General features: G+C 38.5%; 1 protein-coding gene across 1 annotated transcript in view; it reads left to right on the top strand.

Moving 5' to 3' along the window:
- The window catches only part of LOC122814249 (triadin-like), a 674,993-nt gene that overhangs the window by 352,152 nt on the left and 295,621 nt on the right, over positions 1-27,220 (top strand). The gene's annotated exons all lie outside the window — the stretch shown is intronic.

Raw genomic sequence — 27,220 nt, 5'->3', positions numbered from 1 at the left:
AGTGTTACCCCACTCACCTTCAATTTATTGAATTACTCCACCATTCAAATAAGCAGCTCTGCATGCTTATTAACTTATCCAACAGAGCAACCACTCATTTTCCTTCCCAACTTACTGAATTGCACATCCAACGCCAGAGGGGGAACAGAAGACGGTAAGCCTGCCCCTCTTCTCTGCTCACCAGCCTGACCAAGCAGTTCTACCTCTGTTCAACCAAACTCTCAGCAAACTAACCACCATTAAGGCACTAGGTCAAACATCATTTGGTGTACCCATCCTCCCTAACTATGGTGGATCAAGTCATTACCTCCTAACCCTATACATAGCTATCATAACCACAGCCATGATGTAATTAAACCATACCAACCAACCACAGGAAGCCTCACAATGATACCAAAAGCCTTACCAGCCACTGGACCCACTACTAAGCCCACCGACATTGAAGCCATGCCGAGGCAAATGCATACTACCATGCCACATTGCAACCACATAGTACTGCCCAATGAAACAATTTTTTTGTCCAATGAATGTAATACCCCTCTTCAATCCCTTCTAAATTCCATTTAATAAAATGCTGCCATCACACCAACTACCCATTATAAATAGTAAGACACTTAAACCACCATCATGGCCAGTAGCAGTATGAACTCAAAACACCACCATCATGGCCGGCATCACCAACAATAGGCCAAGCCAGGCAAAATTAACTAACACAATATACCAACAAACTAGAGAATTTTCAATGCCACCAGATCATACACACTATTACCGTCCAAAATGTAGTGAATAAACCAAACTCAGTTTCTCCTGAAACAGCAGTAACTCAAAGCTGAAATCTCCTATCAACCCCCCCACATCTAGATTACAAGCCTAACTTACGTAATGCAACCCGCTAATCCCCTACCCCTGCTGTCTGCAACACTATCTGACCCCTTCTAAAGAAGACCCACGCTACCCATAAAACAGTGTAAAATTCAACCCTGGTACTCCGCGCACAAGATCAAACCAAACAAAATTACTGTGTGACAACAGGTAAGAAAAAAAACACAACAAACAACATCTCTGTAGCCACCTGCACTGCTGGCAGCCCATGACCTTCTTTCATACCGCTCTGTCAGCTGAAAACCCTCATCAGCTTCTCCTCTCACCTGTCAAGTCCACGTTTTTTCAATCCCCCAAGCAATACTGACTCTGCATGTCCCCATCTGCACTCAGTGATCTGAAAAAGAAAAGACTGTAAGTACTCCACACATGTATATTACAATTTCGTAATAACTATTATGCTCCCAAGGGCATATCTCATTCATCAACTGCCTAAAATGCAGACACTTCCAGATGCAGAAAAACCCTAAAAAGTTAAGATGCTCTAACAAAGATCCCCATAAAATAACCTCCCAACTCACATAGTAATGTTACAACAGATACCCATGTGAAATAAAACATTGCATAAAAGTCTTATTCAATAAATAAAATTATCTTCTACAACAAAGGAGTTCTCAACAAAATGACCATTAAACAAAGAAAATTAAAGCCACCCCCACTCCTGCTATACAGCCGATTACAAAAAACAGAGATACAAATTATATTTTAAGGCTTCACCTGTGTGCCCTTTAGACAAGGACAATATTAACCCATGTCCGTCTTAACTAAGAGCAACCTGAACTGCACTCTGGATTGTGGAATCTCACTTAACTGAACATGGCTAGGTTATGAAAAACCTTAGAACCATTAGCCTTGAGACCACCCCAAGTACAGAATAAAGTAAACTAGTCACCCTGCTGTTTACCCCACCTCAACGCAGCATCCTCCCAGCATACCCTATGATCCAAATAAAATTGTGCAATAACCATAACTATAAAACATTGATAGATAAATAACTTAAGAGTCCTAAAAACCATTAACCTAGTAATTTCATATGCATATGATAGCTGCAGGCCCACCCACCAGAGAAAACCCCCAGTCCCCTCAAAATTTCCCCAATCCTGCTTAAACCAGCCCCAAGCTATATCCACTTCACTTGCTGACACATTACCCAAACTGCACCAAATACAAGATACCTTAAAGAACCACAAGTAAAACAAAATTCCCTGTGACCTCATTGTGCACCACTTCAACCTTAAAGGACCGTGAGTAAAATAAAGATTCCCTGTGACCTCATTGTGCACCACTCCATCCACTGGAACATCCCACCCATCAGAATCAATTCCATCTAACAACTTCCAGCTGGCCAGCAACTGTTAATTATTTCAGGCTCCCCTACCTGAACACCCTTGTGCCCCATTCCCTCAATAGAAATAGCCACCGTACCATCACTTCCAACTCTGACCCACTTCCTTCAAGTCACCAACTGCTGTCCACTCGGCTCTTCTCCACCTGCAAAGAGAACAAATTAAGTACCTTGCTGACACAAAAATACAACGTTTCTAGGTATCAATCTCAATCCCCCCAATTCAGGAGCTACTGGTCAGATGCTCATCCCTAAATTAACAAAATGGTTCCCATACTCGAGCACGTTTGGTCAGACAAGCTGCTACACAACTGCCCTTCAAAGTCCCCACATTCTCAGATATTCACCTTTCAATTTATCCCTGCCAAATCTGCTATGCTTAGATGTGATGAATTTAGCAGCATATTATCCTCCTGTGCCAAATGGTCAATTTAGTCAAGTTATTTTGCAGACATGCCCTATCTGTAACCTGTAATCAGTATACTCAATTTCAGATCGACTGCATATAGACTGTAGAACTCAGATGAAAAAGTTAGGTCTGAAAGATACCATCTAAGCAAGTAAGGACATAGGACTGAGCCCTGTGGGACACCCTGACTGTAACCAAGGATTTTGCCTATTCAGTTGCTGTAGGATACTTGTAAAACAAGTTGGTACTACAAGTGCTCACACCAAACCAAGAAAAATAAAAGAGCACAGCGTTGCGAGTCCACAGTCTTGATTTAATATAAAAATAATAAAACAAACAAGTTAAGTGCTTTCATCAATAAGTATGACTTCTTCAGAACAAACTACCATTGTGAATTATACATTTAAATACAAGTTGCTGGTCTGCCATTGGTTCTAAACCAACCAATTCCATTGATGGGAAAAGGACATACTGAAGCTACAAACAAGACACAATTTAGATAAAATAAATAATTTCATCATAAATGACCATGTCCACATGACATAACCTTAAAATAGTACAAAATTAGTGCCAAAATAGTACCAAAATATTACCACTTTAACACTTGGTTATAACAAATATTATAAACATTGCTAGATTTGATTTGCCTTCTCTTTGAGAATTGGCATTATAGTAATATGCTCATTGAGCCCAGGTGGATAATCAGCAGCTAATCTTAACTGCCACATTAACTCTTTCTTATATAATACATTTTGCCAATCCCCACCCCTTGTTTCAACAGTTACAAATTCAAGAATGCCAAACTTAAACCATAAATAACCATCGCATGTAATTCTATGCTTATATAAAGCATTAGTATCTTTTTTATTTTTGATATCATAGAGATGCTCATATATTCTAGTCTTAAACATTCTCTCTGTTTTGCCTACATAGAAGGAGGAACAGTTGCTGCAGATGGCTATATAAACTAGTTTGTTAGAATAACAACTACCACTTTTTAAGAAAACATGACTTTTGTTTTTATTATCAAGGGAGATAGAAGTGTCCTGCAATATATATGAACAATAAGAACACCTCCCACATGGTCTACTTCCATATCTTTTATCATGTTTAGTACTACAACTACTATCTGTCTCTAATAAAGACGTAAGATTGAACCCCACCTTGGTAGAAAAAATGGGTTTATCACCCAGTGTATGAAAAACATCAGTATTAGTTCTGAAAATGTTCCAATTTCTTGTCAAGATTCCTTTGATCTGGGAATATAAAGGATTATACTGCACTACACATGCTTGCTGAAAATTGGGCGCAGACTGCAATGATGTCTCTATAGATTTTTGCTGTATGCTGCCCCCACCAGTGCCTAATAAAGGTACATAAGTATTACCCCATTTATCTAGAACATCCTTAAGTATGGGCTCAATAAAGTCACTTGGGTATCCTCTATCTAGAAACATGTCCCTCAAATTTCTAAATTCTGCTATGACATCATCCCTCACAGTTGTCATCCTAGCAATTCTTATGGCTTGGCCTTTTATGATACTTTTTTTCTGATAAATAGGGTGATGGCTAGAATAATGCAAGTAATTGTTACAAAATGTGCTTTTACGGTAGATTTTGGAGATGAAACCATTATGGTCTTTAATAATCTTAGTATCTAGAAAATTAATTTCCTGTTCATCAAACTGATACGTAAAACCTCAAATAATCTGTAGTTGAATTTAAATATTGAACAAATTCTATTATTTTTTCTTTACTTCCTTTCCATAAAATAAAAATATCATCCAAAAATCTGCCATAGTAGGTTACATTAGTAGAAAACAACTCATTTTGAAAAACATACTTGTGTTCCCAGCCCAAAAGGACAAGGTTAGCATATAGTGGGGCGCAGGCTGCTTCATAGCCACCCCCTTAAGCTGCTGAAAATATTCTTCTTCAAAGAATATATAATTATTCTCCAATATGATGCTCATCAGCTCACATATAAGCAAATTTTCATCAGTAGTCAAAGAAGAATATTTGAAAAGCACCTCCTCAAATAGACACAAGCCTTCATTTTTTGGAATACAGGAAAAAAGTTCCTGCACATCTATAGTGAGGAAAGAAGTATCCACTGACCATAAGTCCTTACTGATATGCTCTAAAAAATTCCATGAATCCTTTAATAAATGGGGAAATTTATTCATAATATGCTTTAGTTTCTTATCCACATAAACTGCCATGTTATGGGTTTTCGAACCAGCAGCTGCTACAATAGGTCTAAATGGTGGTTTCTTTAAACTTTTGTGCACCTTAGGTATTCCAAAAATCACCGGAATTTTTGGATATTTATTAAGCAGAAAATCATAGTCATCACTGGAAATTCTCTTATCCATTAAATATTCATAAAGATAACTATCTATTCTGATGTAAGAAATGTTTATCTCATTTTTGGAACATAAGGAGTAGTTGTCTGTTATAAATAAAATACTTTGCATGTCATTAATATAGTCTTCCAACCTGTATAAAACAACACCCCCACCCTTGTCTGGAGTCATGATTCTTATACCTTTGTCTTCCTTCAAATTGTTCAACAAACTTTTCTCATTGAAAGTTAAGTTGTTGAACAATTTTCTTTTTTCTCCCCAAACCTTGTATAAATCATCTTTTACTAACTTTTCATAAGCAGCAACCAAGGGATGCAAAGGAGGATTAAAGGTGCTACTTCTTTTAAGAGTATCTTTTAACACAATATTAGGGGACTTCCCTGAAAACAAGATGCTTAAATTTAATTTTCTTAAATATAACTGCAAATCAACCATTACTCCAGCTATGTCAGGTATTTTAGTTGGAACAAATTTAAAGCCCTTTGAAAATAAAGAAAAAAGATCTGTTGTAATGGGAATGTCAGAATAATTATATATGTTGAAGCCATTATAACTGTATTGAATGTTATCTAAACATTCTATTTCAGTTAATGGACTTTTCACTTGACATGCTCCTGTTTTTACTGCATTGTCCTGTTGTAGGTTTTGTACACACCCTGTCTGTGATTTGTTATTCTCTTTGAGCGTCTGGGAAGCGGAAAATCCTGAAAATCAACAGAATATTCAGGGTCTAGTTCCCCACTGCCCATTTCAAAATTGCAATTATTATTGTGTGCTGCCCTATTATTCCCATCACTTTTAACTTTTCCACTTTCTCCTTCTTGAAAAACTAAATTTTCAGTAGGATATACTTTGTGGGCTTGATACTGTTTAAATCTCTATCCAGCTTTTTGATTTTTTTCTTAAAGATACCATCACATTTTTGGTCTACCCTACTGATAACTTTATAATACAGCTTTTCATACTGTTCAAACAACAAATCAGTGACAATTTTTTCATTTAATACATTTACTTCATCACATAACCTAGTTTCCATAGCCTCATAGAAGGAAACAGTATTATCTAATAATTCCAAACCCCATGCTGTAGGATACTTACCATGTCCTATTTGTCAGCCATGCAGCTATCCGTCCTATCAATAGAGCATCAATATATAGCTGTACTAAATTGCTGATCAGTGTTACGTGTCTATCCTTGTCAAATGCTGATGTTAAAATCTATATAAATTACATCACAGCACAATTTTTTATTCATAGATTTTATTATATTGTTATAGAACCTCATATTACTGGTGATAGTAGATGTGTGTTCAACATACATTTTACAGAAAACTTCCCCAAGTATTGAACAGGACCCTCTGAACTACCATTAGAGAAGCACACCACTAGGCCAACTTCAGCTCTCTGAATAAAATTAGGAGAATGGAGAAACTACAGAATTAACTTGCCATGAAATGATTCACAGAAGTCGATAATAGGGACACATTTGACACACTGTTCCTACCAACCCAAAGAGCTGCAAACGTACCGGAGTTGTTGCAACCAACCAATCTGCAGATTGAAATACCCCCCCAACAACTAGTAGTTAAAGTTAGCACTGCAACCCCTCTTCTACAGACAGAGAGAAGTGCACCTCACTTAAATGGAAGAAAAGATCTTGCGCTCTCACTCTCACTCTGAAGGATATGAAAACAACATCAAATAACTCATCTCCTAGCAGAATTTATTCATCAATGTATCACGAAGTATAGAAAATCACCGAAGTGCATGAGGAACAGAGCAGTGACCTGACGCAACAAACACCTTGCCCCATCAAAAGTGAACAAGCTGAACTTCAACCCTGTGCCTTATGTGATGGGCTGCTTCAAGAGAGACATCAACCCAATGGACAAAACAGAATGGTACATACTAACTTGGCAAAAGCATTTGACACCCCTCCCCACTCATGCATTGTTAACACCCCCAAAATCCAGTACACACTCCCATGTCACCCAGTGGACATGAAACCACATCTGGACTTTCTGTGAAACCCTGTACCCTTGAGGGGTCAACATTCCCTTGGTTACATATTAGCCTGGACCCTAAGATCACCATCAACGCATTTCACTTACCTCCCAAACTAAGGTACTATCAATACTGTTCCCGGGCATTAAAGGAATATGATTAAGAAGTAAAGCAGCCTGTCACTAACTCCCAATTATTGACCACTCGGTCCCCATCCCACCTGTACAGACCCAGTTATTGCCATTGCCAAATACTGAAACAGCACTGAAGCTTGGACCATACCTCTTGACCTCTTAAGAAATCCGCCAGAGCCATAAACAGATGTGGGCAGAGGCCCAAAATAAGGTCACTTCAACAATATTGCTGTTACATACTTAGAAAATTACCAGAATGACAGGTTTTGCATTATCATGGAAATGATGCAGCTCAAACCCCTGCTGACAAGATGCCACAACATGCAGACCTCTGACAGGTTTTGCGTTATCATGCAAGTGATGCAGCTCAATAGTTGATTGACTGGAAATGTCTTGGAACAAGAGCTTTGCCAGCCGCTCCAGTGCTCCAGTGACTGGTACTCATGCTACACCTCATCCTGCTGTCAGAAATGCAACATGCTTTCTTTGCTCCCTCCTTTTTTTTTTTTTTAAACATAACTCAAATTTACCAATTATGGTCCATAAGCTGGCCTAGAATACCAACAACAATGTGGACAAAAGTTAGAGCAATGCTGAAAGAAAGGTCTGCAGGTTTTCTTTTTTTCTTGAGGCAAACTTACCCTAACCGTGTACTGACCCATAATTTAAATAAAGGGTACCTTGAGGAAGCAGGCTTCTCTGTCACGTATTCAATCAACAATTGCATATCAGTATTTAACAACTGCAAAGGCCCCCACCAAATGTTTCATCCTCCACATGCATCTAATCTCTTCCCCCCATAGCCTGGAGAAAACAACATCAACTTCACACAGCCTGCAAAACACTGGAGTGATGTATACTAACCATATATTGAGGAATTAGTTCTGATGCATTAGGTAAGGGTTGTGTTGTTGAAACAAATAATAATCAGCACCATTTTTAAATGAGGGCTTAGCACAGGGGAATCATGAGCTTGTACTCTGCCTGAGTTTTCCTCCTTACATATCTTATGCAGAGCTCCCTGACAGACATCTATCACCCAGCCTACTGAGCTACCATAAGTGTGAGGTAAATTACCCTACAACTGCTGTCCGACAAATAGAAAAAAGTAGTGGAACAGCAATGGCCAACTTCCAGATTAGCTGATGTGCCCGTGAGGCATTATAAAACATTAAACATAGCCTTTAAAAGGGGTATACATGGGTAGCAGACATATAATATTCTAGTGTGGGCACCCCAGCAAAGACAGTAGCTTAGCTTACTGCATTCTAAGCTAGGTAGTAGACTCTTACACACTTTGTTTCTGCACCTAACATACCTTGTCAAACAGCACAGCAGGAGACACCACTAATTTCCAAGCCTCTCACTGTATACGAAACAACAAATCCCCAACAAAGCCAACCATAAAGAACCCCACAAAATTCAATGCTTGACGAGGCACAAGTAGTGACTGTGGAAGAGAGAGAAAAAAAAAAGGGTCTATAACTACCATCACCACCAATCAAAGGCAAAGCCCCATAACTCATTGCCTTTCCTTCAAAAGTCATCAGTCCTAGGCGGGACTATGAGGGACAGAGCTACATATCTAATCAAACTCAGGGAAGTTCAGAAGCATGGTTACCTATGGCAACCATGTTCAGTCACCAAAAACAGTGTGTGCTTACAATATCATGACATTCCTCTTTACTTTTGAACTCCCTGGTGTCTGCAGCATTACTTCTAGTATTAAACAGCACCCACAGTCCCATGCCTGTTGGGATCCCCACACAACAGAAATCCATTTGTGCGTTCAAACAGTTAAACACAAAGAGCAAAGTACTGTAAAGATATCAATGCGGAGTCATTCATGCCCTTCTTTTGTATTCGTACAAGGGTGTAAAAGGAATATCTCATATGAAAACTGTAGTATAATACCTAAAGACAACTGTATTATACAGCTGAATCATTAGCAGACACATCTACTGAAAACTGTCCCACTACACTGAAATCCCTGACTCAACAACTGTCCACCTGAAGCCCCTACAGTCCAACCACAACCCACAAACACACACACACACACACACACACACACACACACACACACACACACACACACACACACACACCACATTATAATCACGCATTATAATCAACCCCCACATGGGGGGGGGGTGCATAAAATAGTTTTTGAATGTTTATTTCTTTTTCTGTGGTTCACTTTGAACCTTCGATGTTCTGAACATTGATGTTCTGGTCACGATGATTAGAACTTCAATGTTCAAAACATTCGATGGTTTCAAGTGGAACCGTTGCATCACCCGAATCAGAATATAGCATTCATTCTCCTTTTCAACACTTTGCCATAGACTTTCTCAGAGCAGCTAAGGAACATGATCTCTCATTAATACTAACATAATCTTTTGTCCCTTTTTGAAAATATAAACTGGTATTCAAGCCTATCAGTCCGGAGGTAATATCCTAGTTTTCACAACACAGGAGAAATGCATTAACCTTAACAGCTTAACAAAATTCAGCATTTCTTGATCAATGTCATCTATTACTAAAATGGCGCTACCGCTAAACTGTTGGTTTACCACAGTGACCTTATCTACAGATATAGAAGCTGCATCCTTGAAGGAAAACATATCCGCCAGGCTTAGGAGTTCTTCAAACTCTTTCTTCCACTTTCCAACAATATCCACACTCAAGGCTGTTTTGTTTCCCCTCCTTTATGTGAATGGTCTAGACAATGTCCCTCACCTTACAAGTTGCTGTATGACTTATCAGAACCTCTTTGAGACTACCAAAAGTCAGTCTGTATAGCCTCACCAAGTGTTACCTACTCAAGTAAATGTTATAGATTCTGATTTCCAGGCTTTCTAGTACTAGGCAGGCCAAACCTGGAGCCTGCCCTTCTACTAACACCTCATGCAATATTGTTTGTTTAACTTATTGACTTCCCTCATGTCTGATGTCCATAAAGAGGTCCTTGGGTTATTTTCATAATAAGCACTGTCCATGCTTTAAATATGCTCATTTAAATAAGTTCACTCACAGGTAGTGGCTTGAAAATGGAAGGCATTGTGGTAAGAAAAGGCAGTATATTTTGTGTATTCGGGAGAGGGGCTTAATGCCCTCTCAAAGGCAAAAAATACAGCCTCCATGGGACCTGACAACATCCCAGCTGTGTCCTACATGAACTCAGGCATGACCTCCCAGCACCATTAGGTGCCCTATTCAACCAAAGCCTGAGCATCGGCTTCATCCCAGCTGGAGGAAAGCCACTGTCATCCCTCTACACAATGGTGCAGTGTCCACTAACCCAGGCAGTTATAGGCCCATCAGCCTAAGTAGCCTGATCATCAAGGCCATGGAACGCATTATCATGGACCTTATAAGCAAGGACATTGACAACCTCCATACACTTGACCCCACACAGTTTGGTTTTGTTAAAGGAAGATCATGCCTGTTAAACTTGATTGACATTTTCAAAACAGTCAGCAAAGCCATGGATGAGAGGAAGATGGTGCACACCACCTATATTGACCTAGCCAAAGCCTTCAACATTATCCCACACTCGGGCATAATAGATAAACTCTCCCAGCTAGGCATCAACCCGTATGTTGCCAGATGGGTAGCTAACTGACTCACTGATAGAACCCACTCATTCAAAATAGGGGAGGCCACCTCTAGTAGTAGACCCATAAAGAGTGGCATACCCCAAAGGTCTTGAGGCTTCTACTGCTTGGGATATACTTCCATGAGGTGCAAGCCAAAAGGAGTGGTCTGCGGCTGACCAAATTTGCAGATGACTGCAAGCCAGACACTGTCTTAAATTCCCCTAGTGATGGGAACATCCTTCAAGAGGGACTTATTCAAACTAATGATTGGTGCCAGAAACACGGCCTCAAACTGAATGCCAAGAAATGCATCATTATTCCCTTTCGGGAAAATGGCATCCCTACTAATTATCACATTAATAACAATGTACTAAGCATGAAAACAGTTGTGAGGGACTTGGGCACCCAGGTTGATACCAACCTGACTTTTGACCAACACATTGCCTCCATTGGTCGGAAGGCTTTCCATATGGTCCACCTCATAAGTAAGGGCATTTCATCCAGGAACAAGGAGGTCATAACATCCCTGTACTCTTCCCTTATCAGACCCATTATCGAGTATAATGCCCCCTTTGGCATGTACCTTGACAAGCACATGCAGCTGCTGGAGAGACCACAGAGGTTCCTGACCAGGAAAATCCAGGGTCTCAAACACCTATCCTATACAGATAAGCCAAAATCCCTGTCTCTGTACTTAGTTTTGTACACACTGCTCAGAGGTGACCTGTGTCTGGCATACAAGGCCATCTCAGACCCAGCCATGATGGAGTTGCTGCATATCTGTAAGTCAAACTCCACTCACGCAACAAGCACTCAAGGCCTCAACCTTGTCTGTGACATTACTAGAAGTTGTTATCAGGAAAGATTTTTGTCTCAAAGGCTTTGTGAGAAGCAGAGTACCTCAATAGACTTCTTTAACAGGAACCTGGATGACTGGATTGGAACCAGAAATTTCACCCCTGGGATCCCACTTGTGTGCCTGCTGGACAGGGGAAACAGGTTCTGACTTTGTGGGAGCATTGGTGAAATTCTTAGCTAGGCTTATAAGGGCCTCTGGGCCAATAGCCTAGTATCATCCTATGAACCTATGACCCTATAAGGTGAATGAACTCCCTTGGCCTAACCACTAGATTATATTACTTAGTGAGAGGACACACTAGAAATGGTACAACAAGCAAAAACAGGAATCCTTCACCAAAGGTGCTGCTCAAATAAACAAAACTGTAGCAAATAGGTAAAAGGCAGACAATCCACCAGTCTGAGTATGTAAAAAACACTTTAATAAAACCACGTATGTGCTTATGTCTTTACAGCGAGAAGATGCATTGCAAGATTTATTGAAATTCTTTTGGGTGAAGTTGCATGTTACATCTGAGTTTAAGGCACTCACTAAAATCCATAAGGATTTACACAACCCGCCGATGAGACCCATTGTCTTGAGGAGGGGATGGATTACGGAAAATTTGTTGATATGGGTTGAAAGTATGTTAAGACCAGTAGTGCAGGAGTTTCCTAGAATTTTGAGAGATACAGGTCATTTTTTGACCACATTGCATGAATCTTTAAGGGCAGATAATAACTGTGAGTTTTTACTAGTTACGTTGGATATCAAGAATTTGTTTATGGTCATTAGTAATGAATACATCATACATGCCATAAACTCGATTTTGATCAATAAAATGGATTTAGATACTGGTAAAAGGAAACGTGTTTGTGACATACTTAGACTTATACTTGAAAATAATGTTTTTATATGTTATGGTAATCACTATAGACAAAAACAAGGTATAGCGATGGGAACACCATGTGCCAATTCTTATGAGAATCTTGTTTTGGCTCATTGGTAAGAACTTGTAATTTTTAATACACCACACAGCTGGAGGTTGCAGCTTTGCCACTATGTTAGGTTTGTGGAAGATATTTATTTCTTATGTAAGGGTACTCTTGCTGAGTTGGAAAACTTTGTAACTTACCTGGAAAATAGCACAGATTTCTTTAAGATTTATCGTGCATTATTCTCCTATCCTTTGACAGCATGCATCCGAGACATACTTTTGATAGTATAGTCAAGGGAAAGGTTAATAGACTTTCTCGATTAGGTAGTAGTGATTTACAGTTTGAAAGAGAGATAAAGTTTCTGGGCACTAATTTGATGAAGAGAGGATGTAAAAACTCTAAAGTCCAACAATCCATTAGTAGTACTAGGTTGAATAGGAATGATAGAGCCAGACCTTGGTTCTCAGACAGAATGGCTCAAGGTGATGATAAATCCAATATAAGTAATGATATAAACAGTAGTGAAGATAGCACGTTTGATGTTAACATACAGTAGTGACATGGGTAGTATATGTGTGGTTATTAGGTGGAACTGGAAGGTGCTACAAACAGAAGATAAGATAAGCAATATAGTGGGATTTTGGTTTTAGAGGAAATGGGAATTTCAAGGCCATACTTTGTCATGAACCTAGGTGTACACAAAGGACAGTGGTTCATAGGAGAGGACATTTCAGGTGTAGAGGTTGCAAAGCATGTTCCTATATATTGGACCAAAATCAGATTTTACATCCCCTTACTAAGAAAGAATATTGTCTGAATGGATATGCAGATTGCAGGGCACGTAATGTCATTTATTTAGCAATGTGCTAATGGTGTACCTCTTTCTATGTAGGTAAAACAAACTGCATGTTAACAGAAAGAATTCTGAAGCATTTATCTGCCATTAGATTATGTAATGAACATAATGCACTTTATCAGCATGTGTTTAATAATTTGAGCCACGCTTTTAAGTTTATGGTTTTACAAGCTATTAAATTTGACATTAGGGGAGGGGATTTGATTAATTGTACTGACTTCAATGAACTGAAACGGATTATAGAACTAGCAGCTGATAGAATGCCTGGTTTGAATGGGGTGGTACCACTGAAGCTGGCACTCAAAAGGAGGAGAGTACGATACTGAAATGTCATTGGTTGATTTCAGTTTAAATATGATGAGTTTTGTTTGGGCTTTATCTGATGAAGGGTTTAGACCCGAAAGCGCTCATGATATTACATTGTTTTTATACATAGTTTTATTAAAGGGCTTTTTACATACTCAGCCTGGTGGATTGTCTGCCTTTTACCTATTTGCTACACTAGAAATGGTGCGACATTCTTAGACCTGGATAAAGCATAGATAGACCCGGATAAGCATAAAGTATGAAACTCTGTATATTAAGTGGAATTTGTAATGCAATCCCTGGTACTGTCAAGCACAGAAAGTAGTCTGTACCGGACACAGCAAAAACACTTATTCATTTGTATAAGTCAGATGTCTCCTTTTAATAATGCCATTAAGGTATTATGGGTCTACTCAGAATTTCATGCCTCATAATAGCAACCATACATCCATTCAATATGCTTAATTTGCTTCTTAGTTATATTCTATTCAATAACCTTTATCAGGTCTAGTCTTCAAATATACTGCCTTTTTTGTCTTGGAGCATTAATGAAAGGTAATACTACAGGAACTACATGAATACAATGGGTTACAACCAAACAGCCAAGACCAACAAAAGACTTGCTGTCAATGTAAGTGACTCATTTTGGTTTAAGCTCAATCTAAAAAGTAGACTTACACTGGAGTGGGTCACTTAAATTGAGAACAAGTCTTTTACAATCAGGCCCATTAGCTATATTATTAGAACTAAATGGAACATCTTGAAAGCTATTCTGATTTATGCAAGATGGTAGCCTTAAAACCTGTTTCTGCTGAGAAGACTAGTAATACAAAATATTTATTGGTGTCCAATAACACACTTATAAACATGTTTTCTCAGAAAACAGCACATACCTCTAAATGTGTTTGCAATCAACAATGAAGATTTACAATGTTGATTGCAAACATATTATCAAAACAGAAATTGAAGATTAAGTAACTGTACATAATAATATTCTCTTTCCAATCTGCTTTTTATCCATCTCTCACAGTTAATCCAGCTGTTCCTTTTTACTTTCTTACACACATTTATACAATCAAAGAGAACAGAGACAACCACCCAGAAGTTAAATACATTTTTAGGACCATATTATTCTGCAAATTACCAAAAAACTCAGAAGCTAAAATGCAATTATCTACAATTTATAAAAGAAAGACTAGAACTATTTTTCCTTATTGGGTTCTGTTGATGTCATAAAATGTTTCTCATGCCTCTGTACATATTTTTTCTACAAAATGTATTCATTTCTTCCATGAAGTTACTTAATAAAGTGAAAAGGATATCCAATAAATATTTCTGGTGTGGAGCTTCTCCATGGATTCATTGGCAGCCTGGTACTGCACCTTTACAACTATTTTGCTTGACAAACCTCAGTATCCATCAATACATATTTGCTGAAACTTTCAGTAATTTGTTATTTATGGTTTCTCTATTTTAATTTCTCCAAGTCTTTGGGGTTTCTTATTCCATGATGGGAAAGGACCCGATTCCTAAGTCATAGTATGATTAAAGTTCATGAAGTTAGTATTGTTTCAGTCTTAGATGTTAGCCAGAATTGTTTTTCACACCACCCACAGTATTGACTCCTTCTGTAATTCATACAGAGTTACATAGGTTCATAAGTTCTTAGGATGATACTAGGCTACTGGCCCAGACGCCCTTATAAGCCTAGCCAGTAATTTTGCCCATGTTCCCTCAAAGTCAGCACCTGTTTCCCCTGTCCAGTAGGGACACAGGTGGGTTCCCAGGGGTATATTTTCTGTTTTCCATCCAGTCTCCAATAGGTTCATAGGTTCATAGGTTGGTACTAGGCTATTGGCCCTAGGGCCTATGCAAGCCTAGCTGTAACAATTCCCTGGATATTTCTTCCCACAATATTTACTTCTCTGGACCCCTGTCTAGCAGGGTGACTGACATGATCCCCGGGGTGAATTTCCTATCTCCCATCCAATCATCAAGGTTCCTTTTGAAGAGGGCCAATGAGGCGCTCTGCTTGACATGTATGGGCAGTCTATTCCAGAGTATGGGGAGTCTCTGGGTCAGGAACCTATCCCTCCATCATGTTTTGTTCATTGTGATGACAAGGTTTAGATCCCTGGAGCGTGTGGCACTGAGGGATTGGGATTTCTTTAAGTGGAGCATGTCCAACAGCTCAGGGTTTGACATGGCCTTGTATGTTAAGCAGAGATCGCCTCTGAGTAGACGATATGCCACAGAGTATAGCTGGAGTTTTTTTTAGATGGTCAGTATATGGCATCTGTTTTAGGCCTGTGATTCTTTTAGTGAGGTATTTCTGTGGTCTTTCCAGTTGTTGCTGATGTCTTGTGAGGTACATACCAAATGGAGCATTATACTCTATAATGAGTCTAATGAGGGATGAGTACAGTGGGACAATGACCTCCTTTTTTCTGGATGAAAAGCCCTTAGTGATGAGGTGTGCCACATCGCAGGATTTCCTGACTGTTGTGGTGATGTGGTTATCGAAAGTGAGACCACTGTCCACCTGTGTCCCTAAGTCTCTCATCACACTTTCGATGTTTAGTGTCCTGCCACCTATGTGGTAATTCATGGATACATGTTTTTTTCCAAAGGGGATAACTATACATTTCTTGGCATTAAGCTTAAGCCCATGGCTCTGGCACCAGGCATCTGTTTCTGTAAGGCGCTTTTGTAGAATATCCACATCATTTGGGGATTCAGTAATGGCTCCCAGTTTGCAGTCATCTGCGAACTTTGTTAACCAGAGTCCCTTAGTGTTGGCCTGTACTTCAGAGAAGTAGATGCCAAACAAGAGTGGTCCCAGGACTGAACCCTGAGGTACTCCACTTGTCACTTGTCTGGAACTGAAATTGGAGTCGGCAACTTTTACAGTTTGGGTTCTGTCAGTAAGCCAGTTGGCAACCCATCGAGTGACATAGGGATTTATGCCCAGCTTAGTAAATTTATCTATGATTCCAGAGTGGTGGATGGTGTCGAAGGCCTTGGCGAGGTCAAGATAGGCTGTGTGGACCACCTTACCCTCGTCCACAGCTCTGGAGACTGATTTGAAGAAGTCAATCAGATTCAGGAGACAAGATCGGCCCTTCACAAACCCAAACTTGGTCGGGTCAAGTGTTTGAAGGTTGCCAGTGTCTCTGTTTATAAGTTCCATGATAATGCATTCCATGCCCTTGCAGATCAGGCATACATGTATCAGTAACATATCTAAGCATGATTGTAAATTCTTTTTTATAAGACTCATTGCTCCTACTGCTTCTCGAACTGTCTGAGTATCCCTTTTCCATTTTGCCATCATTTCTGCCTGCAAATCCTGGTATTTTATGACTTTGTGTCTCTGTATATAAGACACTATAGCCACTAGGTGTAGCAATTTGAATGATCAATGCTACTTTTGTCTTCCTTTCATGGACTACTATATCTGGCTTTCTTGCATCAATGATCAATGCTACTTTTGTCTTCCTTTCATGGACTACTATATCTGGCTTTCTTGCATCAATGATCAATGCTACTTTTGTCTTCCTTTCATGGACTACTATATCTGGCTTTCTTGCATCTATTTTTTTAACTGTTGGTAATGAGTGATATATGTGATATAAACTTCATCATTTTCTATAATGCTTTGTGGCTAACATTTCCAGTGTTTTTTTAGCTACTTCATTATTATGTTTTCACAATTCCCAGTGCAACAGTCTTACCGCATTATGCCTTTCAGTGTACAGTACTTCTGCCAGTAGTATATCACAGCCAGCAGCAAGATGTGTGACTGTTTCCAGTTCTGTTTTACAAACCCTACATTTGTCTGTTGTTCCCACATGTTCACTGGATTTTGTAAACCAATGTGTATGTAGTCCACTATCTTATGCCGCAATATTAACCTTTCATCTTTTGGTTTAAATTCACCTCTCCCTCATGTGAACGATCCTGACCAACATGAGCTTCTTCCAAGAGTTTTCTATACTTGTAACTATATTTATGCATTTTCCACATTTCTTGCCTTCTTATCAAATCTTTTCACCTTGTATTCTTTCTTTTGTTTTTTGGCGCATTCAGTTATTGTCTGATTTTTATTTACTTCTGGTTTGATTTCCATTCCAACTTGATACCAATATGCTTCTGCTAAAGTAAACAGGGAATCATCTTAGACTTATTCTCCTCATATTTTAAAACTTTCAGTACATTTGGATCTTGTGAGGTCAGCAAATATATATATATATATATATATATATATATATATATATATATATATATATATATATACATACATATATATATACAGTCGCACGATTGCAGATCTTTACATGTAATCAATTTTGAGGAGGCCCGTACCTCCTTCAAAACAGGAAATACATAATCTTGATATACACTAATTTTTATAAATCATTTGATAAGCATGAAGTATCCTTCTTTTTTTCCTGTCCAACTTATCCAACATCTTTTGGGACCAGTCAATCACTCCAAAACTGTAAGTTAAGACAGGAAGAGCAAATTGGTTTATAGCTTGGACTTTGTTCCTAGATGTCAATGCTGTTTTCAGTATTAATTTTAGACTTCTAAAATATGCTTAAATTTTGTTCACATTTGTTCATGTTTTATTGTTGATCCTTCATGAATTACAAAATATGTATACACCTCCTCTTGCTCAAGTTCTTTTATATCACATTCCTGTGGCAAACTGATGTTTTCTTAGTGCTGCAGCTTTCCGGCTTTAAAGGTTGTTTTTTTTTTCACATTTAGCAAGACAAAATGACATTCTTATATCATCTGAAAAAGTTTTGCCCACTTGGATTTGTGCATTCAATTCCTCATCTGATGAACTCTACAGTTCTAAATCATCCACAAAAAGAAGATTTGAAGTCTTTATAGTTTGTTGTTTTCTGGGAGCCAAATTGTAGCCATGACCTAACCCATTAAATAGATAGCATAATGGGTTAAGTGCAAGACAAAAGAGCAGCAATGACAAAGAATCACCCTAGAATATTCCCCTTTGAATTTTTATCCCTGTAATAATAATTTACCCTTTATCATGGCTTACCTGCAAAGTGGTTTGCCACTTTCATTTTTAAGTACACTTTTATCCATAAATGTGGGATACTGTCAAATGCCTTTTTGTCATCTAGCTATGTTATACTTAGATTCTCCCCCTTTTTACAGTTCTCCGGTATGACTTTATTTAACAAGAAATGATGCTTTGTTCCATATGACTTTCTTTTGCTACCCTTTTGTTCTATTGCCATGATTGAGTTTTCTTCTAAATGACTATAAACTTTGTCAGCATCAATTCCAGTGTATAATTTATATGTTTACACTTTGCAGGAAGGCAAGTTATTGGTCTATAGGTTTTAGGATAGCTTGCAGGTTCACTGTTAAGTAGGAGTATTGTTTTTCCTGTCCTATTTATGTAGCATAGTGGAGCAAACAGGCAGGCAAAGGTCCCCAAAATATTTAATAGTTCTAAGCACACAAATAAAAGCAATAAAAATAGAAATAGACAAATATTATAAGCGGTTTTGCCCATTTCAGTGATAGACTTCTTCAGACATTGAACCCCACTCATATTATTGACTATAAACTCTCTGTAGATCACGTGATGTGACCGAAGTTTAAAAATTAAAATGACACCTATAATAATTTATACATGTACTCAAGGTCATACAAACATTTTAAATATATGCGAATATTTGAAAAAGCGCTAATGAAATTATAAAAATGTATGACCATTATAAATAAAAATATGAAAAGAATTATAAGAAAAATATTAAAATGCAAGCAGACAAGAAATACATTTAGCTCTAATAATAAAGTGTTAAGGTAAAAATACATAATACTGTACTTATTTCTCATAAGCCTTCAATTTTAACTGGGTATTAATACTGATAACTTCATAGAATCTGCCACCATACCTCCCTTCCAACTGAGAGGAAATTTAGAATGGCTGTGGATAAAACCAGCACTGAGGAATTGGATTTCTGCATAATTAACTCATGCAACATAGAGTTTTGAAGTGAGAGGGATAATATCATGAGTAAGGAAAATGACAAGTCAGCTCTGTGTCCGGTAATCTTTATGGTGTTTGTCTTAGATAATATGAGAAAAAATGGCATGATCTTTCTCATCACTGACTTAAAAACTATTTGAGAGTATGCTTGGATTGTGCAATTTTTCAAGTCAAACAAGGTCCTTCTGAAGAAATAGCTAACTTAATGAGCAAATGTATTCAGTCATACTCCAGGCTTATGCCATTTGATCAAATATTCCAACTATTTTTTTTTTCTTTTCTGTGTCATTTTTTATTCCCATGCCTGCCAAGCATTATGACATCCCCAGACAGACTCAGACCATTCATTATTCTATACAAATTACTGTACTCCATTACCACTTGGGGTTATAGACATCCTGATAAGGCATACATTCAAATCTATTGGAGGTCTCAGTCTTCCACAGTTTTTGCAAAATATTTGAATAGTTTATTAAAATATTTATTCTACGGGGTAATTTTACCTCCACTTCCCAATGAAAAGTACTGGGCACTGTACTCTACTGGTATTAATCATGATCTAGTCATCTAACCAGCCACATGTGTTTGCACCTTGTTATCTTAAACAAATCTATTCTTAAGCAAATTTAGATTACTCCTTATATCCTCCTAAGTACATAAAACCATTTATTGTATAGTATAGTCAAAACAGATATGTGAATACACACACTATATATATATATATATATATATATATATATATATATATATATATATATATATATATAGGGTCTATATTAGAACACCGAACTTTCAAAATTTTGAGTGTTCTAATATCGACCCGTTTTCAGCAAATGCTGAAAATATCGAAGAAACAGAAAACCAATTTTTTCCTAGGGAAATAATTTGGTGGTCCGTTTCTGTTGCTTTGGTATTTTCAGTGCTGTGGTGGAACGTTACGGGTCAGGTTCAGGTAAGTGTGCGATTGTGTGGAGGTGAGGGTTAGGGTGGGTTAGGTGAGTTAAGGGCGGGTCAGGTAAGTGTGCGATTGTGTGGACGTGAGGGTTAGGGCGGGGTAGGTGAGTTAGGGTTAGGGTGCGTGTGAGGTGACTGTGCGATAGTGACGGACCTTAGGGTTAGGGTTTGGGTTAAGGTAAGTGGATAGTTAGTGGTGTATGCATAGTTTAGTGTAGGGTTAGGTGTAAGAGTTTAGGTGTATGTGTGTGGATTGCTGTTTGTTTGGTGTGCTTGTGTTGTGTGTGTTTTGGAACAGCAAATTTTTTCCCTAGGAAAAAATTTGCCATTCTGTATGTTCGATGTTTTAAATTTTCGATTAATAGGGTTCGATATTAGAACACTCGAAATTTTTAAAGTTTGGTGTTCTAATATAGACCTATATATATATATATATATATATATATATATATATATATATATATATATATATATATATATATATGTATACGGAAGCACTTTACATAATCGAATTACTGAAATCTCGAATGTCATATGGTCGAGACCATATGATCGACATTTCAGTAAATCGAATATGTAATGTTTTAAAAAATAACACTTTACTTACCTTAAAACATTACTTGCACACAGAGGCAAGGCTTCTTGTACACTCTGTGTGTACGTAATGTTTTTATCTTTTTTCCGGTGTTGACAGGAAGTGGGAAATCTCCTGTTTTGCACTTCCGCATACAGCACAATATGGGAGATTTCCCTTTTCCTCACAGTAGCGCGATCTCGGAGTTGGTATATTTAAGTAGGCGGGGTGTGGGGGTGCAGGGGGGCAAAGCCCCCCTGCAAAAGCGATGTTTGACTTTTTTTTTTTTTTTTTTTTTTTTTGGGTTTCATTTTAGAAGTTCGAGTTTCCAAAACTCAATCTTTTGGTCTCGACCAAATTACGTTCGAGATTTTGGGAATTCGAGCTTCTAAAGTGAATCCATGTATACAGGTGTGTGTGTGTGTGTGTGTGTGTGTGTGTGTGTGTGTCCATGTATTTTTTTATTTTTTTATTCATTTATGTGCACACATTGCTGCTATCATATGATGGGTTACTTTCAGAGATGGAACAGGAATGTTTATGGATACTGCACCGCTTGTTGGAAAAGGAGTCTACTGAAAAGTTTGCATTTGTTTAAAACTTAAGACTCCATATTACTATTAGACATTTGTGTCTGCAAACATATAGCAAAGTTTTGAATACATTTGGATTTTAAAATTGATTTTCAGTTCACAATACTTTGTCCTTAATGTTGTATGCAATAACATTTCTAAAAGGCATATCTTAAACAATAAGACATTTGCCTGACTTGTCCTCTTTATTTATAGCTACAATATCATACATTGCATCTGAGACTTGATACAGTTTATCTAATGAATACCTGGACTATGATTCGGGTGTTCAGGAATGAAAATTCAAGATCCCATCTCCATGCAACACCTTTACAGTTCTAGTGTATTTATTTCTGCCAAATATTTAACAGAGTTCTTTTGTGTTCCATATATGTTACTACTTACATTCACAACAATCTGTAATAAATTTTGACGACAAACCCAAGAAGCAGATTCTCTTGTTAAAAAGACACCCCCGGATTCAGCAAGCAGCCATGCAGGAATAAGTTATTCCTGCATGGCAGGGACTGTTCCTGTTCAGCACAGCAGCGTGCCATGCATATGTATGAAGGCTCACTGCCGTGCTGTAAAATGAACATGGTTCTATGTAGAAGCACAGGGGGAGGTGTCTGGGAGCAGAGCTCTCACAATATATATGCCCCCTGCACTCCAGAATTGCCTTTCAGCAATTTAAAATGAGCGAGAAAACTCATACCTGTCAGGATAACAAATCTGGTCCAAGCCATAAAGAACAATTGCACCTACCAAGACAGAAGTTGTTAGAATAACACATTTAGCATAACCACATAGCGCACACCTCCCAACCCATCAGAGTAAGGAATGTGGGCAAAGCCAGATGGGACAATCATCCCACAAAGCAGAAAGTTGATAAAATAACAGGTTCAGCATTAGCATGGATATTCTGAAGGGTACAAATAAAAAAACACAGCAAATACATTTTTTTAAACATGCAATAAAGTTTAAGCATAGCTGCATGGAAGTGCCCGTTGCTTAGCTATACTTAGTCCAGCTTAAACAGCACAAGAAGTTAAACAGCAAGAGACATCCAGCATAAGCAATGCTGCAATAGTATACTGGTTAGAGCATACACTTTGTAAGCAGTCATGCCTGGTTCGATCCCTACTGTAACCAATTTGCATTTTACATGTGAAAGCAGTACATAAACATTTTTTTTAATAATTAGCTACTAAATAACAAATATTTGTTAACGAGAGTACTGTAGTACGTCCAGATGTGAGGTGTCAGTTTAATAAATATGTGAAACCCCCATATAAACAAGTGCCCCATACAGTATAGTCACACATGAATAAATGTAATGAAAGCACATTGGGGGGAGTCAGGGACAGTAAACAAATTTATAATATGTAATGAATGATGAATCAATCCCATACAGCAGATAGTTTATAAAATAAAAAATGAGCAATGCTAAGCATTGCACAGCTTTGCTGACTGGGTGTGAGCATTGTGTACATATGACTACTAAGCAATGAATAGCCCAGCTAAGTGGATTTGCCCATTGGTAAGCAATTGTGAACCTCCCCTTTAAGCACTGCCAACCTTAGCTAAGCAGGTTTGCCTGTAGCTTAGCTTACCTCAGCATATTCAAAACTGTCCAATCACGGCAAAGGGAAATCAGCCATATTTAAACCCCATAGGCAGGAATACAGCTCATGACTGGTTGCAGCTTCCCACTGTAGGCAGTATGGCAGGAGTTGGCGAGGGCATGAGCTTCTGGGTGCTGCACTGGGGCATACAGTAGTCCATGATGAGAGACTGCTGCAGGGCCAGTACCAGGACTCCCAATATAAAGCGGAAGCCTGGGAAATCTCGCCCATGATCTCACCAGTGCCACTGGTATCCCTCGGACTGGTGAGCAGTTCCAGCAACACTATGCCAACTTGAAGCGGAGGATGAGGGAACTCTTGGAAGAATGGGTCCAAGAAGCAAGGCAGAGGGGTGATGTCCCAGCAGTGTATAAGTAGTCATACCAATAACTGTTTACTAATGTCCAGATTGCATATGTGAAGGATAGGTATGCCTAAATATTTCTCTATTTCCCTTACAGCTGCAGCTGTGCGGGCTGTGAATTGGGAAGCTCATGCTAGTAGGTTGCAAAGGCTGTGTTGCGAGGCTGGTGAGTAACAATCTTGCTTGTAATAGTCATACCAAAATAATATAAAGTAGTAGAAAGCCACCTGGCAGTATAAAAACTGTGTATGGGTTGTACTGAATAAACCAGACAATATGGCAGTAATAGTTCCATATACGTCATATTTAAATAAAACTGCAACTGCCTGGCAATAAAGTTCTAAATCCTGGACTGGTTGTGTTTACTCTGGTATTGCATGGCATTTAGTGTTGCATTCTCTGAATAGTAATGTTGTGTTAACCACTATTACCCACACTGTGCTACATAAAAAATGTTGTAAGTACAAGGTCGGATTGTACAACCAAGACTACCTATCTATATCAAACAAAGCTCCTCATTAGCACTCTTCAAGAAAAATCTTGATGATTGGATGGGAAATAGGAAATTCACCCTGGGGATCACCTCTGTGGCTCTGCTTGACAGTGGCACAGGAAAATAATTTTCTTGGGTGGCAAAAGCCAGGGTACCTTTTTGGCTGGGCTTATATAGGCCCCAAGGCTGATAGCCTAGTACCTACCTATGAACCTATGAAGATAAACTTAGACAGAAAACACCAAAGAAATAGACAGCAATATCCAAATATCACACTCTGATGAAACTTAAATTGTTGTATTTTTAGCAGACACAGCCATGGTTCGAATCCTGGGAGTGGTAGTAAGTTGTATGAATAATCATACCTCTCAACTGTACAGATTTTCTCAGAATGTCCAGATAATTGGATCATATTTTTGGCTTGTTCCTCTGTCTGCCTGGCAAATCACTGGGATGATCTCAGAATTGTAGTCACTAAATAATGACATACATTTGATTTTCAGACTTCAAATCCTTCAGAAAAATATAAACAAATCCTGTTACTCTAGCAACTCTCCAAGTTTATAAGAGCAATATTCAAAATATGTCCCTTTTTGTACCCCCATGTTGTCAAGCTTTGTCCAGAGTATCTGCATTAAGAGATTGAGAGGTATGTGCATAATATTAACTAGTAATCTGGGAATATGTGTAGAAACAGTCAGATAGTGTTAACAAACATTCCCTCCACAAGTCTACCAGGTAAGAGATATAGAATTTAGCTATAAGACAGTTGAAGTATACACTGTGTACAAACATACCACTCCCAAACTAAGGCCATAGGGTATTGTAATAATACTTGTAGAGTAATAATTAGAGCAATGATCATTAAAGTTGTGAGTACTGCAATGCTATATAAGTTGTTATTTGACATCTTCCCCCCACCATATCTGCAACAATAATCTAAACACACAAATCAATGGGCATGTTTACACCAAACCTACTGTTGGGACATGTGTTCTATTGTTCAACAAATACTGAAATGTGTTTCTATTAATGTTCCATATTGAAATACTATCATTAGTGGCCTGTTGCTATCAATGTAACCTGCATGCTGTTGTAATAGCCACTGTGGTTCTATATATGCATGTGTTCTGTTTGCTATGCAACTGTTCCAAATCCGGTGTTTTGGGTTAATGGGAATATCTATGCGTGCTGATATAACTAATCCTGGATTGTGTTGACTATTACTAACCCACATATGTTCTAAAACTGAAACACCATAGCATGTTTGGGAAGGCCGGTCCCAGCGAACCCACCTCCCACCTCATTTGGCGGTGGCACCGGGCCTCAGCACGTCTGGGACCCAGCCCGGGAACTCCTCATCCACTGGCCCTGCACCACCTTCAGATGAAACTACCTCAGGCGATGTGGATCTTCCCCCCAGGAGTGGCCACGGACAGGATCCTGTCACCCAAAGTCAGGTCTGGGGATTGGGGTGTAGCGAGCTCTGAAGGGAGTTTGGAGATCTGTTACACCAGCTTGAGGGCTGCATGGTGCATTTAGAGGGTCAGCCTGCCCCTCCTGCTCAACCCCAAACACAGCTACCCTCTGGGCCATGAAGGTGCAGTGGTTACAGCCCATGAGTGGGGACCTCAGTCCCACTGTTTCCACTTGGAGGCTCATGGGCTTCCAATTTCCAAACACCCCTCCCCATCCAAGGTGTTTACACCCCACATGTGTCATTGACTGCCCCTGTATGCTGTTTTGTCTGTCTTCCTACCCAACCTACCTCCCCAAATATACCTACTATCCTTCCCCAATATCCCACTCTCACCTTAAAAAAAAAGGCAATCTGTTCCCAAAACAAATTTTTGCCCCTTACATAGCTGTCCATTTCATACACATGTCCACTGGACACATGCAATCTGGTCTAATTGGCGTCACAACACATTATTGTTGTCCTCACCCCTCTCTCAGAGGTTTGAGTGTCCAAATATACCTCCAAATTCAGTATATATGCACAGCTGTTGCTGTAGAACAAATGGACAGCTATGGACCTTCCCTACACCTGTTCTGCACATCCCTGGCTATTTTCCCTATTGTCTTAACCTCTTTGTGCCCCCTTTTTTACCACTTTCCTATCACCCCTTTTTTCTTTTCTTTTAAATAAATTTGTGCAGAGGTAAGCAGGAGTAAGCACTTTTAAGCAGTAGTAAGTGGGATTAAGCCTGTTTGCGCGGTGCTAAGCAATGCCTACACAGATTAACATATATATATATATATATATATATATACATATATATGTCTGTGTGTGTGCATTGCATTTGGACATCGGATACACACTCTGAACCTGTCACTGCAAAACATCTGACCAAAGTCATTGGAAATGGGGGTGAAGGGGCCCAAAATAGGGATCTCTTGTAATTATTGCCTTTATCCCTTTATCCTCAGCTGAACTGATATGCTTGCAACAAGGCAACCAGCACTTGCAAGACTTGAACCCAGGACCCTGCACAACATAGCCACAACAAATTACCAGTAAGCCATCTCAGGTGTAAGATGATGGGATGATTTCTTTAACATATCATGCAGAACAGTCAGTCTACCATAGGGAATGTACAATGTTTAAGAACTAAACATTCTAATTATACATATACACACACACACTTATATATATATATATATATATATATATATATATATAGATATACAGATACATACATACATATATATATATATTTATAAATATATATATATATATATATATATATATATATATATATATATATATATATATATATATATCTAGGGTGCACAGCATATCAAACAGCCATTATTCCTACAGTTGCAACCTTTTCAAATGGCCAGTGTCTATTTCTTGCCTACAAATGAGAATTATTCCATGAAACATATTTCCACACACAATGCAAAGGACATGAGACCACACTC

The sequence above is a fragment of the Protopterus annectens genome, chromosome 1.part1 (genome assembly GCF_019279795.1).
Source record: "Protopterus annectens isolate FY-2018-M chromosome 1.part1, PAN1.0, whole genome shotgun sequence".
Taxonomy (NCBI): Eukaryota; Metazoa; Chordata; order Ceratodontiformes; family Protopteridae; genus Protopterus; species Protopterus annectens.
This window is presented reverse-complemented; position numbering and strand designations above follow the sequence as displayed.